The sequence below is a fragment of the Hoplias malabaricus genome, chromosome 2, assembly GCF_029633855.1.
Source record: "Hoplias malabaricus isolate fHopMal1 chromosome 2, fHopMal1.hap1, whole genome shotgun sequence".
In the NCBI taxonomy this organism is placed as follows: domain Eukaryota; kingdom Metazoa; phylum Chordata; class Actinopteri; order Characiformes; family Erythrinidae; genus Hoplias; species Hoplias malabaricus.
This window is the reverse complement of record NC_089801.1, coordinates 14,112,805-14,125,421: the sequence shown is the minus strand read 5'-3', so window position 1 is coordinate 14,125,421 and position 12,617 is coordinate 14,112,805. Positions and strand designations below refer to the sequence as shown.

The window sequence follows — 12,617 nt, the reverse complement described above, 5'->3', positions numbered from 1 at the left end:
TTTAATTAACTGGTGTATGACTGAGTGTCATGTGAGACGGTAGAGAAAATAGCATGAGTAAGTTGAATGTCCTTTGTTGATTATGATAATGGAAATTCTAGTGTGACTGGTAATTCGAGTATTCAGATGCCGCAGTGGTAAAGAGGTGATGATTGCGAGAAGTGATATAAAGTCGGAGTTGGTCTTAAGATGGACAAGATCATCGCATTGGCAGAAATCAAATTGATCAACTAATAATAGAATTTTTAACGTATCACCAGCTAAATGTCATTTTGCTACGGAGTAACAATAATAGTGACGTTTATCTAGGCCGCCATGCACTGGACATAGTGTTGCTAAGTCCAATTTCTACTTCAGTGTAATTGATGGTGATTGGGTAATAGTGAGGGGTCTGAGGCTGGCAATAATGGGTGAAAAGTGGCTTAGTAGCAGCCTTGAAGTCAAGTACTACAGAGGGGCAGTGTTAATAAAGCGAGATATTCTTCGTTGGCAAGTGTGCCCCCTGGTGGTGCCTTTCCAATGGCATAGAGAGAATAGAGAACGGAATGGTGATCTAGAGGGATGACAGATGAGGCCAGTTAAGAAGCCCAAAAAGGTCAGCACCGCAGGAAAGCGAGATAGAAAGGAAGGCATTTTGTCGCACGGGAGAAAACTCTGGAAGAGGAAATCCAAAAAGTGCTGAGGTGCTCAAGCAAGGTGGCAAAGTAGAAAGTTGACTACAAGATAACGAAGATGCCTAGAGGGTGTTGAAATAACAGGTGCCCTAGGTGGCATCAAGTGTCGGTCCAAGGTAACCTAGGGAGAGAGCATAGGCTGGAATGGTCCGGCCGCAAAGCAATGGGGTTGGGACGAAGGTCTGTGGCATGAGAGAGGAGGGCTGTAAAGGAAGAGGCAGGATGCAGCGAAACCACGAGGGGAAGGGGATTAGGATGAAGGTCCACATCAGGAGAGTGGGTGTGCTGTAAAGGAAGAGGCGGGGTGCGGGACAGATGCAAAGCGGAGGATTAGGACATGGCCTGTAACGGCGCCCGGGAAGATGAGCTGGAAAGTCAGGGACTCTGAGTAGTGCAGCCGTAAGAAGTGGGGGATGAAGGTCCACCGAAGCGCCTGAAAACAGAGCAGGAATTAGAAGCTGTAGAGTGTGAGCAGCAAGGCAGCACAGAGGAGGGTCTGGTACGATAGTCCACGGCAGCATCTGAAAAGAGAGTATAAACTGGGAGCCGGAGGTTGGGAGAAGCACATCAGCAGAGGAGTCAGGATGAGGGTCTGCAGCAGCACCTAAATAGAAAAATGAGAATTGTAATGTTAGAGGCGGGGTATGGCGTGGCCGCAAATGAAAGAGGTTGGGATGAGCGTCCATGAAGTATGCAAGCTGCTGTTGTAGAGGCTGGGAGAATGAGACGATCGGATGAGAGCGAATCTAGGGTGAGGAAGCTGTGCAACAAGGAAACTGCATAGAATGCCCAGAACGCCAGGCAGGAGGCAGGCCTGCAACAGCAACCTATAGAGGGGGTGTGAGCTGGAAAGTATGAGGCATAGAGCAGCAGCAGGGGAAGAGGATGGAAAGAAATTGAATCAGCAATGAGGAAGCCATGCAGCGAGAAGAACGCGTCGAGTGCCCAGAGCGCTGGACAGGAGACAGGCCCGCCGCAGCACCTATAGAGGGGCGTGGGCTAGAAGGTCTGAGGCATACAGCAGCGGCTGCAATGAGGAAAAAGTGGTGGGATGATGCGTAGAGTAGACCTACGGAGAGTAGACCGCGTCGAGTGCCCAGAGCGCTGGACAGGAGACAGGCCCGCCGCAGCACCTATAGAGGGGCGTGGGCTAGAAGGTCTGAGGCTTACAGCTGCGGCTGCAATGGGAAAAAGTGGGAAGATGAAGGGAGGGTGGGATGATGCGTAGAGTAGACCTACGAAGAGTAGACCGCGTCGAGTGCCCAGAGCGCTGGACAGGAGACAGGCCCGCCGCAGCACCTATAGAGGGGTGTGGGCTAGAAGGTCTGAGGCATACAGCAGCGGCTGCAATGAGGAAAAAATGGGGAGATGAAGGGGGGGGGGGTGATGCGTAGAGTAGACTGCGTCGAGTGGTCAGAGCGCTGGACAGGTGACGGGCCCGCCGCAGCACCTATCGAGGGGTGCGAGCTAGAAGGTCTGAGGCATGCAGCTGCGGCTGCAACAGGGGAAGAGGTGGGATGATGAAAGGAGGGGAGGGATGATGCGTAGAGACAGATGTAGAGAAAGAAAAAGGGGGAGGGGTGGGATGATAAAGGGAGGGGTGGGATGATGCGTAGAGACAGACGTAAAGAGAGAAAAAAGGGGGAGGGGTGGGATGATGAAGGGAGGGGAGGGATGATGCGTAGAGACAGACGTAAAGAAAGAAAAAAGGGGGAGGGGTGGGATGATGCGTAGAGACAGACGTAAAGAGAGAAAAAAGGGGGAGGGGTGGGATGATAAAGGGAGGGGTGGGATGATGCGTAGAGAGGATAAGAGAGAACGAAATGAACTCGGAGGGCTGTCTAAATGGGTGCGATGCTGTCAATCAAGGTAGTGTTCAGGTGGAAAGAGGAGCCGGTTTGGAATGGAGGCTTAAACATGCTGCCTGTTTTTTTTTTTGTTTTTTTTTCCTTCCAACATTTCAGATAGGACCAGTTTGGCAAGCAGTGTAGGTAAACTACTGCATGGGAGATGTGCATAAATAATGCAGATTCTAAGCCATTATCCAATTCAGCTCAGATAATTATATTATTATCAAAACAGCCCTCTAAGGCACCGACCTGTGAGACAGCAAAGACTATAAGACATTGAGGCTAATGTCTCCAGCTTAGACACGACCAGAAAGGGTAACGGGAAGACGAAGGATACTCCAGCAGGGGGCGTCGGAGATAGACGGTTGTGATGTCATCGCATTGCTGCGCGGGGGATACTTACACCGGCAGACGGGTTTCTCTCTCTTTAGCTGAGTGAGCGACGCCATTGTTTCGGAGCACGTTGCTGGAATGCCGAGGCTGTTCTGCCGGAGAGGAGGAAATGGGAGTCTCAAGGCGCTGTAGAGCTCGTAGATGTGGAGCCGCAGCCGTGACGATGGTAGATTCGCGTTCCCCAAAACGCGAGGCAGTCCCGTGGCAGTGTAGCCGAAGATAAAGTTAAGGGGAGGCTCGAAGCCTTTCGCCAGCGTCGGAGGGATATGCGGGGGGTCACTCGGAAGGCCGAATGCAGCGGGAGGAGAAGCAGGAGAACAGAGCACCGATCCGGAGCGGGTAAGACAGCAGAGCACAAAACAGTTGAAGCGGTTGCAGGCGTGACAACGGCCGTACGTTACTTCAGATACCGGGCAGTCCCATAGCTGTTTAGCAGGAGCGAGTTTAAAACAGGAGGCTCAGTGGGCTTGATAAAGGCCGAACACGGCTCCGGATATGGGGATCAGCAGAAATGACTCAGCGCGGAGGAGCGAGCTGACGTCGTGAAGCAGTCGAGTCGAGATCCGTCTCCTGAACTGAATGAGGCGAGTTTGTCTGTTGCAGGAATGACGTGAATTTGCAGGGTATATATAGGGCTGAGAGGAGGAGTTTGGGCGTGGTCCTACTCCCAAAATTATGTTATCAGCATAACTTCACTATCAGACGTTACTGGAGAAGTATAGGGGTAATGTTCAAGGTACTTAGAATGTGCTGAATGGCATTATTAAAAAGGGATTTGGAACAGCAGAAATTCCAAATAATTTTGTAAAAGAAGATAATACAGTCATAAATAATATAACAAATTGCTAATGAATTTAATGACTATTTTGTAAATGTCGGATCCAATTTAGCAAAGGAGATTGTGGAGCCAAGAAATAAAGATGGTGTGGACATGAATAGAGTTCCTAAAAATTCTCATTCCATCTTTGTTAGGAGTACCAATGCAAAAGAAATATTGGATATTGTAAAAAAAATTAAAAACAAAAAACATCCACTGATTGGAATGATACTGATATGACATTGGTAAAAAATATTATAGAATGCATAGTTAAACCATTTACACATATCTGCAATCTGTCCTTTAAAACTGGTATTTTTCCAAATAAAATGAAAATAGCAAAAGTTATTCTTATCTTTAAAAGTGGAGAGAGACACCAGTTCTCCAATTATAGACCTGTTTCTTTGCTATCACAATTCTCAAAAATCTTAGAAAAATTGTTTGTTCAATGGCTAGATAAGTTCATAGAAAAACATACATTATTGAGTGACCAACAGTATGGATTCAGAAAAAATAGGTCCACTTCGATGGCTGTGATGCAACTAGTAGAAGAGATATCTACTGCAATAGACAATAAGGAATATACTGTGGGGGTGTTTATAGACTTAAAGCTTTTGATACAATTGATCATGATCTATTAATGAAAACAATGGAGAGATATGGTATTAGAGGAGTAGCATATTCATGGCTCAATAGTTATCTTTGTGACAGATATCAATATGTACAAAATAAATAACAAAATCAAAACTTCTGAAGGTCACTTGTGGGATCCCACAAGGTTCAGTGATAGGACCTAAGTTATTTCTGTTATATATAAATGATATTGGTAAAGTATCTGATTTGTTAAAAGTTGTTTTATTTGCTGATGACACAAATGTATATTGCTCTGGAAAAAGTTTGGAACAGCTTCTGAAGGCAGTGGAAAGGGAATTGGAAGTATTAAAGAAATGGTTTGATATTAATAAGTTATAACTGAATTTAAATAAAACAAAGTTTATAATATTCGGAACTAGACAAATCAAGAATGAAGTTAAACTTATGATCAATAATGTGAAAATAGAAAGAGTGTATGAAAACAAATTTCTGGGTGTGATAATTGATCATAAATTAAGTTGGAAACCAAATAATTGCAGTATTATATCAAATTAAAAATGTTCTGAATGAGAAATCACTTTATATACTGTACTGTTCTTTCATAGTTCCATACATGACCTACTGTGTGGAGGTATGGGGAAACACATAAAACCATAACTAAAACAATTATCATGCTACAAAAGAAAGCCATAAGAATTGTAAATCGAAAGGATTATTATGAACCAACCAACAAACTATTTATTAAATTACAAGCTTTAAAATTCAGTGATCTAGTTAACTTTAATATTGCACAAATAATATACAAAGCACAATACAATTTACTTCCCAACTGTGTTCAGAAGTTGTCTGAAATTAAAGAGAGCAAATATGAACTGAGGAACAGGTTTGTTTACAAAAACAAGAGCAAGGACAAATATAAAAAATAGATATATATCCATTAAGGGGGTTAATTTGTGGAATAGTTTTGATAATGAACTAAAAATGTGTAGCTCACTTGGCAAGTTTAAAAAAATGTTAAAAATCAAGGTGGTAAGCACGTATAAAACCAAAGAATGATTATTGTTTAAAAAAAATGTATGTATATGTGTGTGTGTGTGTGTATATATATATATATATAATTTTTTTTTTTTTGAATGTTTTCTTTCCGTGGTGGTTTTTTATCATCTAAATACAGAAGTAAAAGGAATTTTAATTAGCTAAGTACAAAGGGTAGGCACAATAAGCTAATTCTCCAGCCTATACCTTTTCGGTTTGTTATTTTGTTTTGACTGTCATGTCTATTAATTTAATATTTGTTACCATTATTATTGTTGTCTTCTTTTAGGTAATTGTTATTATTATTATTTTTTGTATATACTGTATTCATTTTGAAAACCAAAATAAACACCTACTAACTAACTAAAAAAAAGAATCATCTAGCCTGCAGGGACTGACACTGGACAGGCAGAGAGGGTAGAGGAGGTGAACTGGGGAGCTTCAGGGAGGTGATGCTGCTGAGGAAGCTGCAGACCAGCAGATGTAGAAGCCATTGACCCAAATGTCAGACATCTTTTGGTCTTTGCCATACCTGCAGTGTCTGGTGGTAGGACAAATACATGGGGGCTGTCTGTGGATGGGTGAGCTTTTAACATTTCAGTCTGGGGTGTGGAGCGCTGTGGTACAGGATCCGCCACAGGTGTTTCAGGAGTCCTTATGCCCTGATTAAGCACATTGGACTCCTGTGATCGGGTGTGTCTGCAGTACCTAAAACATATTCAACAATTCATTAAATCATTTTAGAAAAATAAATCCACTTGCCACTGAAATACGCTGCAAGATTTGTTTATGCACAGACATATTATAATAAAGGCCTTTCAATATGAGGAAAATTTTTTTAAATGTGTTAGATGTAATGAGACTTCATTGAATTATTTGTCATATATGATAACCGATTGACTCACCACTCTGAGTGTGGGGCTGTGTTAACTTCAGGCAGCTGGATGGTGGTGTCCTGCATCACATTGCTCAAGATGCACTCTCTGATGTGCTTGTAAGAACGAGTGATGAGGGTCCACCTTCCAAACCTGACACCGTCAACCTGTTTTGGGTGTGAAAAAGCCATACACAGCTTCACAAATATAGCCTCCACAACCCTGTTGCAGTCTGGCCACTGTGCAGGGCTGCATGCACCAAGAAAGCACCTGTGAAGGAGCAAAAACACAGTATTCTTAGATATTTGCAGGTTTACAGATTCCAACAGCAGTAATAAGTACAGTTGAGTATAAAAACTCACCGTCTTGTTGACTCCACACCAGCAGCTACCAGTTTTTTTGTGGACCTGAAACGCCCCTTATTCAAAGTGGCCTGATGACGTGGAGAATATACTGTGCGCTCCTTGTCATAGTCACTAAGAGCCTGCCAAAGTGTGACGATATGGCTTGACTCTTCCCGTGACAATGAGAGAACATGGTCCTTCAAGTAGTCTGCCAAATCCTGAACAGCTCCATAACCAGCAACGTTGTCAGGCCCAACAGAGTCCTAACTGAATAACCACAATGAGTTACTATATGCAACAACTAATGTATATTTGAAACAAATCAACACAATTAGAAGTCAGTAAACTATAATAAATATATAATTTATAATATATATTTATATTATAATAAATAAATAAATTCTTACGTCCTGCTTAACGGAAGACACAGGATCAGAAGATGGCTCTACTGACTCTGGATCATGCTTCAGTGGACCTACAGTTACAGGAAAATTAAAGACAAAGTAAAAATGATTAAATGGTGAATTAAGACATCAAATGATTTATTCATAGCTTGTGTCTAATGAAGCATTATTAGAGGTCTTACAGCTGTGTGCAAGCGAAGAGATGACTAATGAAGCAGCGGGTGGAGAGAACAAGGTATAAGGGTAGCAGAAGGTGATGCAGAAGCTAAGCAGGAGGATCAAGCCTGATAATGGTGGAAGTAGCAGTGGAAACACGACAGGGGCCACCAGACGCAGAAGGTGCATGGAAGTAGAAGGGACAGCAGATGGTGTCATCAGAGCAAGTGGAACAGATAATAACTCACAGGGCTAATAGTAACTCACAGGACTAATAATAACAACTCACAGGACTAATAATAACAACAACTCACATGACTAATAATAACAACAATCCACATGACTAATAATAACAACAACTCACAGGACTAATAATAACAACAACTCACATGACTAATAATAACAACTCACAGGACTAATAACAACAACTCACATGACTAATAATAACAACAACTCACAGGACTAATAATAACAACAACTCACATGACTAATAATAACAACTCACAGGACTAATAACAACAACTCACAGGACTAATAATAACAACAACTCACATGACTAATAATAACAACAACTCACAGGACTAATAATAACAACAACTCACATGACTAATAATAACAACAACTCACATGACTAATAATAACAACAACTCACAGGACTAATAACAACAACTCACAGGACTAATAATAACAACAACTCACAGGACTAATAACAACAACTCACAGGACTAATAATAACAACAACTCACATGACTAATAATAACAACTCACAGGACTAATAACAACAACTCACAGGACTAATAATAACAACAACTCACATGACTAATAATAACAACTCACAGGACTAATAACAACAACTCACAGGACTAATAATAACAACAACTCACAGGACTATTAGTAACTCACAGGACCAATATAATTTCATTTTTAACTCAAAGGACTAACCATATTATTAGCTATTTTTTAATCGTTTTTAGGTTGTAGTCTTAACACAGACTTCACTGAAATAACGTTAGTTCACTTAAAATGTAACTAAAGTAATCTCTATATTTTCAATAAATAACAATCTAACATTTTTTGCCACTAGGGATATATATGGAATATATAACATATTAAGCAAAACATGAAATAAACATTACTTACCAAAACGTACTCGAAGAGAAGAACGACGTGTTGAAAATCGATGAGTTCGTGGAAATTGAGAGTTATATTCTCGTGAAGCCACACAGGTAGATGATAACTCCAAATACGTTTATCAACGCAGCCAAAACGAGCCGTTCTAAATATTCCGCCGTTCATCGCTATGCCCCATGGATCTGCATGTGATAGGTCGGTGGGCGGGAACTCCTGCCTCTCTGATTTTCGATTGGCCATTTCTAGGTAGTAATGCGCCAGTAATGGGCAGTCGTTAGTCAATTCGTGGAAGCCCTCTGATGTGTGATTGGTCAGCGTTCGTTGTGAGGTGGCCCTACAAACCGTGTCGTGTCTTTTTCCTCCTGCGTGCTGCTTTGCAGTCCAGATTTTTTTCAGACTCTTGGCTAAGAATTAAAAACGCTGTCCATTCATGGCTATGCATTCGAATTCTTTCAGAAGCTTGGATAAGGGTCAACAGCTGTACTGTCAGGGTACATGTATCACAGGCAAAACTGCTGTAAACAAGGAACCCAACATTGAGGCCAAAGTCAACGTGTCCGGGGTGGTCTGCATGATCCACAGAGGCGATAGAAAGGACGTCATTGACAACACGTGGCTACAGTGAAGCTTAGAAAAAGATGGAAATATATTGTGGGTCCAAATGACAGAACTCTCGGGTGAGTTAACTTGATGGAGGTTGAACACAAGAAATATGTTTGTATTGTCTCATCTGTCCAAAGCAGAGCTCAATATGGCAATGATAAAACGTGGCTCACTCACAGTGCGTCTCTGTGGCACAATCGGTTAGCGTGTTTGGCTGTTAATCGAAAGGTTGGTGGTTCAAGCCAACCCAGGGACGTCTGCGGCTGTGTTTTCCTATCTGTCTAAATCTACAGATGAAATTCATGCAGGGACGCGGTCTCCTGCCGGTACGATAAAGATTTCGAGTGGGCTCGAACCCACAACCCTGAGATTAAGAGTCTCATGCTCTACCGACAAGGCAGGTTCGTGTTAGTCGGGGTTTTGACGCTAAAAGTAACCGCGAATGCCTCCTCCGGCGGGTGTTCGAGTCCTGCACGAGGCGAGTTTGATTTTGACTGGAGATAAAGAAAATACAAATAAAAGATGCAATATTATGATCTGAAAACATTCATGTGAAATTTACCCTTTAAGGAAAACGGACAGTTTTGTTCATTCTACCTGCACAAGTCTTTATTTTATATCTTTTATGTATTGAGCTTGTGAAAAAAAAGAAAATAAGCAAGAAAAAAAATGAATGATGGGACTGCGTTCGCGCTCTCCCCTGACAAAATCTTGTTCCAAAGACAGATCTGAATCAGTACTATAGCGCAAGCTGCGGTGTTGCTCAAAGAAGATTTACCAGGAGGGAATGCGAACAGGGAGAAAGCTCACATACTTATCAGGCTCCCAGGATCGGTGAGTCCCCAAGACTAACTTGGAGACACTCTCTGCAAGCATAGCTCCATGTGTGTCAGCTGTGGTTGAGGTTTGTTTGTTTTTGGGTTTTTTTAGTTGTGTGTTTTATTTTTATTTTTTTTTTTTTTTGTGTGTGTGTTTTTTTTTTAATTTATGTCTTTTTACGGTTGCCTGGCACACCACTAGGCAGAGGGGGCCAACTTTTACCAGCAAGGAGAGGCATTTCGGAGACCTACCCCATTGCAGAACGCTTGCGGACATGCGGCAGGTACATGTGGGCCCTGTGAGAAGTCCACGTTGTGCTTGCTACGGCAGCACATATACTAAAATTGGATCGATACAGAGAAGATTAGCATGGCCCCTGCGAAAGGATGACACGCAAATCCGTGAGGCGTTCCATATTTTGCGCCATCACACCGGAAACGCAGCATGTCTCTGCTTCAGAAGATCCTCAAGCACTAGTGTTAAAGGTGGCTGCCAGGAGAGCTAAACCTATGCCTCGTCAGACCACAAGAGGCCACAGACATTCACAAGACAATCGCATTTCCATCAGCATGGTGGGCGGGGCTAGGAAGTCCTCAAGCCCTCCCCCACCACCTCTCTGCACCGCACCCTCTTCCTGCATCCTGTGGGATCAACAGGATCCTGCCAGATTGCTGCAAGGAACTTATACTTACCTGGCAGGGGCGACACCATGATCACAAAGGTGGTTCACCCAAGGCGAGGCTCAGCCATTGCACTCCAGGTGAGCTGACCCTTGCGAATTCCCCAAATGTGGGAATCTCGACTGCATAATTTCTGGTAGTGGGGGACTGCGTTCGCGCTCTCCCCTGACAAAATCTCGTTCCAAAGACAGACCTGAATCAGTACTATAGCGCAAGTTGCGGCTTTGCTCAAAGAAGATTCACCAGGAGGGAATGCGAACAGGGAGAAAACTCACATACTTATCAGGCTCCCAGGATCGGTGAGTCCCCAAGACTAACTTGGAGACACTCTCTGCAAGCATAGCTCCATGTGTGTCAGCTGTGGTTGAGGTTTGTTTGTTTTTGGGTTTTTTTAGTTGTGTGTTTTATTTTTCTTTTTTTTTTTTGTGTGTTTTTTTTTAATTTATGTCTTTTTACGGTTGCCTGGCACACCACTAGGCAGAGGGGGCCAACTTTTACCAGCAAGGAGAGGCATTTCGGAGACCTACCCCATTGCAGAACGCTTGCGGACATGCGGCAGGTACATGTGGGCCCTGTGAGAAGTCCACGTTGTGCTTGCTACGGCAGCACATATACTAAAATTGGATCGATACAGAGAAGATTAGCATGGCCCCTGCGAAAGGATGACACGCAAATCCGTGAGGCGTTCCATATTTTGCGCCATCATACCGGAAACGCAGCATGTCTCTGCTTCAGAAGATCCTCAAGCACTAGTGTTAAAGGTGGCTGCCAGGAGAGCTAAACCTATGCCTCGTCAGACCACAAGAGGCCACAGACATTCACAAGACAATCGCATTTCCATCAGCATGGTGGGCGGGGCTAGGAAGTCCTCAAGCCCTCCCCCACCACCTCTCTGCACCGCACCCTCTTCCTGCATCCTGTGGGATCAACAGGATCCTGCCAGATTGCTGCAAGGAACTTATACTTACCTGGCAGGGGCGACACCATGATCACAAAGGTGGTTCACCCAAGGCGAGGCTCAGCCATTGCACTCCGGCTGAGCTGACCCTTGCGAATTCCCCAAATGTGGGAATCTCGACTGCATAATTTCTGGTTGTGGGGGACTGCGTTCGCGCTCTCCCCTGACAAAATCTCGTTCCAAAGACAGTCCTGAATCAGTACTATAGCGCAAGCTGTGGTGTTGCTCAAAGAAGATTTACCAGGAGGGAATGCGAACAGGGAGAAAGCTCACATACTTATCAGGCTCCCAGGATCGGTGAGTCCCCAAGATTAACTTGGAGACACTCTCTGCAAGCATAGCTCCATGTGTGTCAGCTGTGGTTGAGGTTTGTTTGCTTTTGGGTTTTTTTAGTTGTGTGTTTTATTTTTAATTTATTTTTTTTTTTGTGTGTGTTTTTTTAATTTATGTCTTTTTACGGTTGCCTGGCACACCACTAGGCAGAGCGGGCCAACTTTTACCAGCAAGGAGAGGCATTTCGGAGACCTACCCCATTGCAGAACGCTTGCGGACATGCGGCAGGTACATGTGGGCCCTGTGAGAAGTCCACGTTGTGCTTGCTACGGCAGCACATATACTAAAATTGGATCGATACAGAGAAGATTAGCATGGCCCCTGCGAAAGGATGACACGCAAATCCATGAGGCGTTCCATATTTTGCGCCATCACACCGGAAACGCAGCATGTCTCTGCTTCAGAAGATCCTCAAGCACTAGTGTTAAAGGTGGCTGCCAGGAGAGCTAAACCTATGCCTCGTCAGACCACAAGAGGCCACAGACATTCACAAGACAATCGCATTTCCATCAGCATGGTGGGCGGGGCTAGGAAGTCCTCAAGCCCTCCCCCACCACCTCTCTGCACCGCACCCTCTTCCTGCATCCTGTGGGATCAACAGGATCCTGCCAGATTGATGCAAGGAACTTATACTTACTTGGCAGGGGCGACACCATGATCACAAAGGTGGTTCACCCAAGGCGAGGCTCAGCCATTGCACTCCGGCTGAACTGACCCTTGCGAATTCCCCAAATGTGGGAATCTCGACTGCATAATTTCTGGTTGTGGGGGACTGCGTTCGCGCTCTCCCCTGACATAATCTCGTTCCAAAGACAGTCCTGAATCAGTACTATAGCGCAAGCTGCGGTGTTGCTCAAAGAAGATTTACCAGGAGGGAATGCGAACAGGGAGAAAGCTCACATATTTATCAGGCTCCCAGGATCGGTGAGTCCCCAAGACTAACTTGGAGAC

General features: G+C 43.9%; 6 non-coding genes across 6 annotated transcripts; all 6 read left to right on the top strand.

Annotated features, from left to right (window-relative positions):
• The first annotated feature begins 10,009 nt into the window (after window positions 1-10,009).
• LOC136688862 (U6 spliceosomal RNA) lies at window positions 10,010-10,116 on the top strand. Its single transcript, XR_010801548.1, has one exon. It is a non-coding gene; the product is annotated as a U6 spliceosomal RNA (small nuclear RNA).
• A 263-nt stretch (window positions 10,117-10,379) lies between these two features.
• LOC136688003 (U1 spliceosomal RNA) lies at window positions 10,380-10,543 on the top strand. Its single transcript, XR_010800717.1, has one exon. It is a non-coding gene; the product is annotated as a U1 spliceosomal RNA (small nuclear RNA).
• A 422-nt stretch (window positions 10,544-10,965) lies between these two features.
• Window positions 10,966-11,072, top strand: LOC136688861 (U6 spliceosomal RNA). Its single transcript, XR_010801547.1, has one exon. It is a non-coding gene; the product is annotated as a U6 spliceosomal RNA (small nuclear RNA).
• Window positions 11,073-11,335: 263 nt separating this feature from the next.
• On the top strand, window positions 11,336-11,499 carry LOC136687941 (U1 spliceosomal RNA). The gene has a single exon (XR_010800657.1). It is a non-coding gene; the product is annotated as a U1 spliceosomal RNA (small nuclear RNA).
• A 426-nt stretch (window positions 11,500-11,925) lies between these two features.
• LOC136689002 (U6 spliceosomal RNA) lies at window positions 11,926-12,032 on the top strand. The gene has a single exon (XR_010801681.1). It is a non-coding gene; the product is annotated as a U6 spliceosomal RNA (small nuclear RNA).
• A 263-nt stretch (window positions 12,033-12,295) lies between these two features.
• Window positions 12,296-12,459, top strand: LOC136687989 (U1 spliceosomal RNA). The gene has a single exon (XR_010800704.1). It is a non-coding gene; the product is annotated as a U1 spliceosomal RNA (small nuclear RNA).
• The last annotated feature ends 158 nt before the right edge of the window (window positions 12,460-12,617 follow it).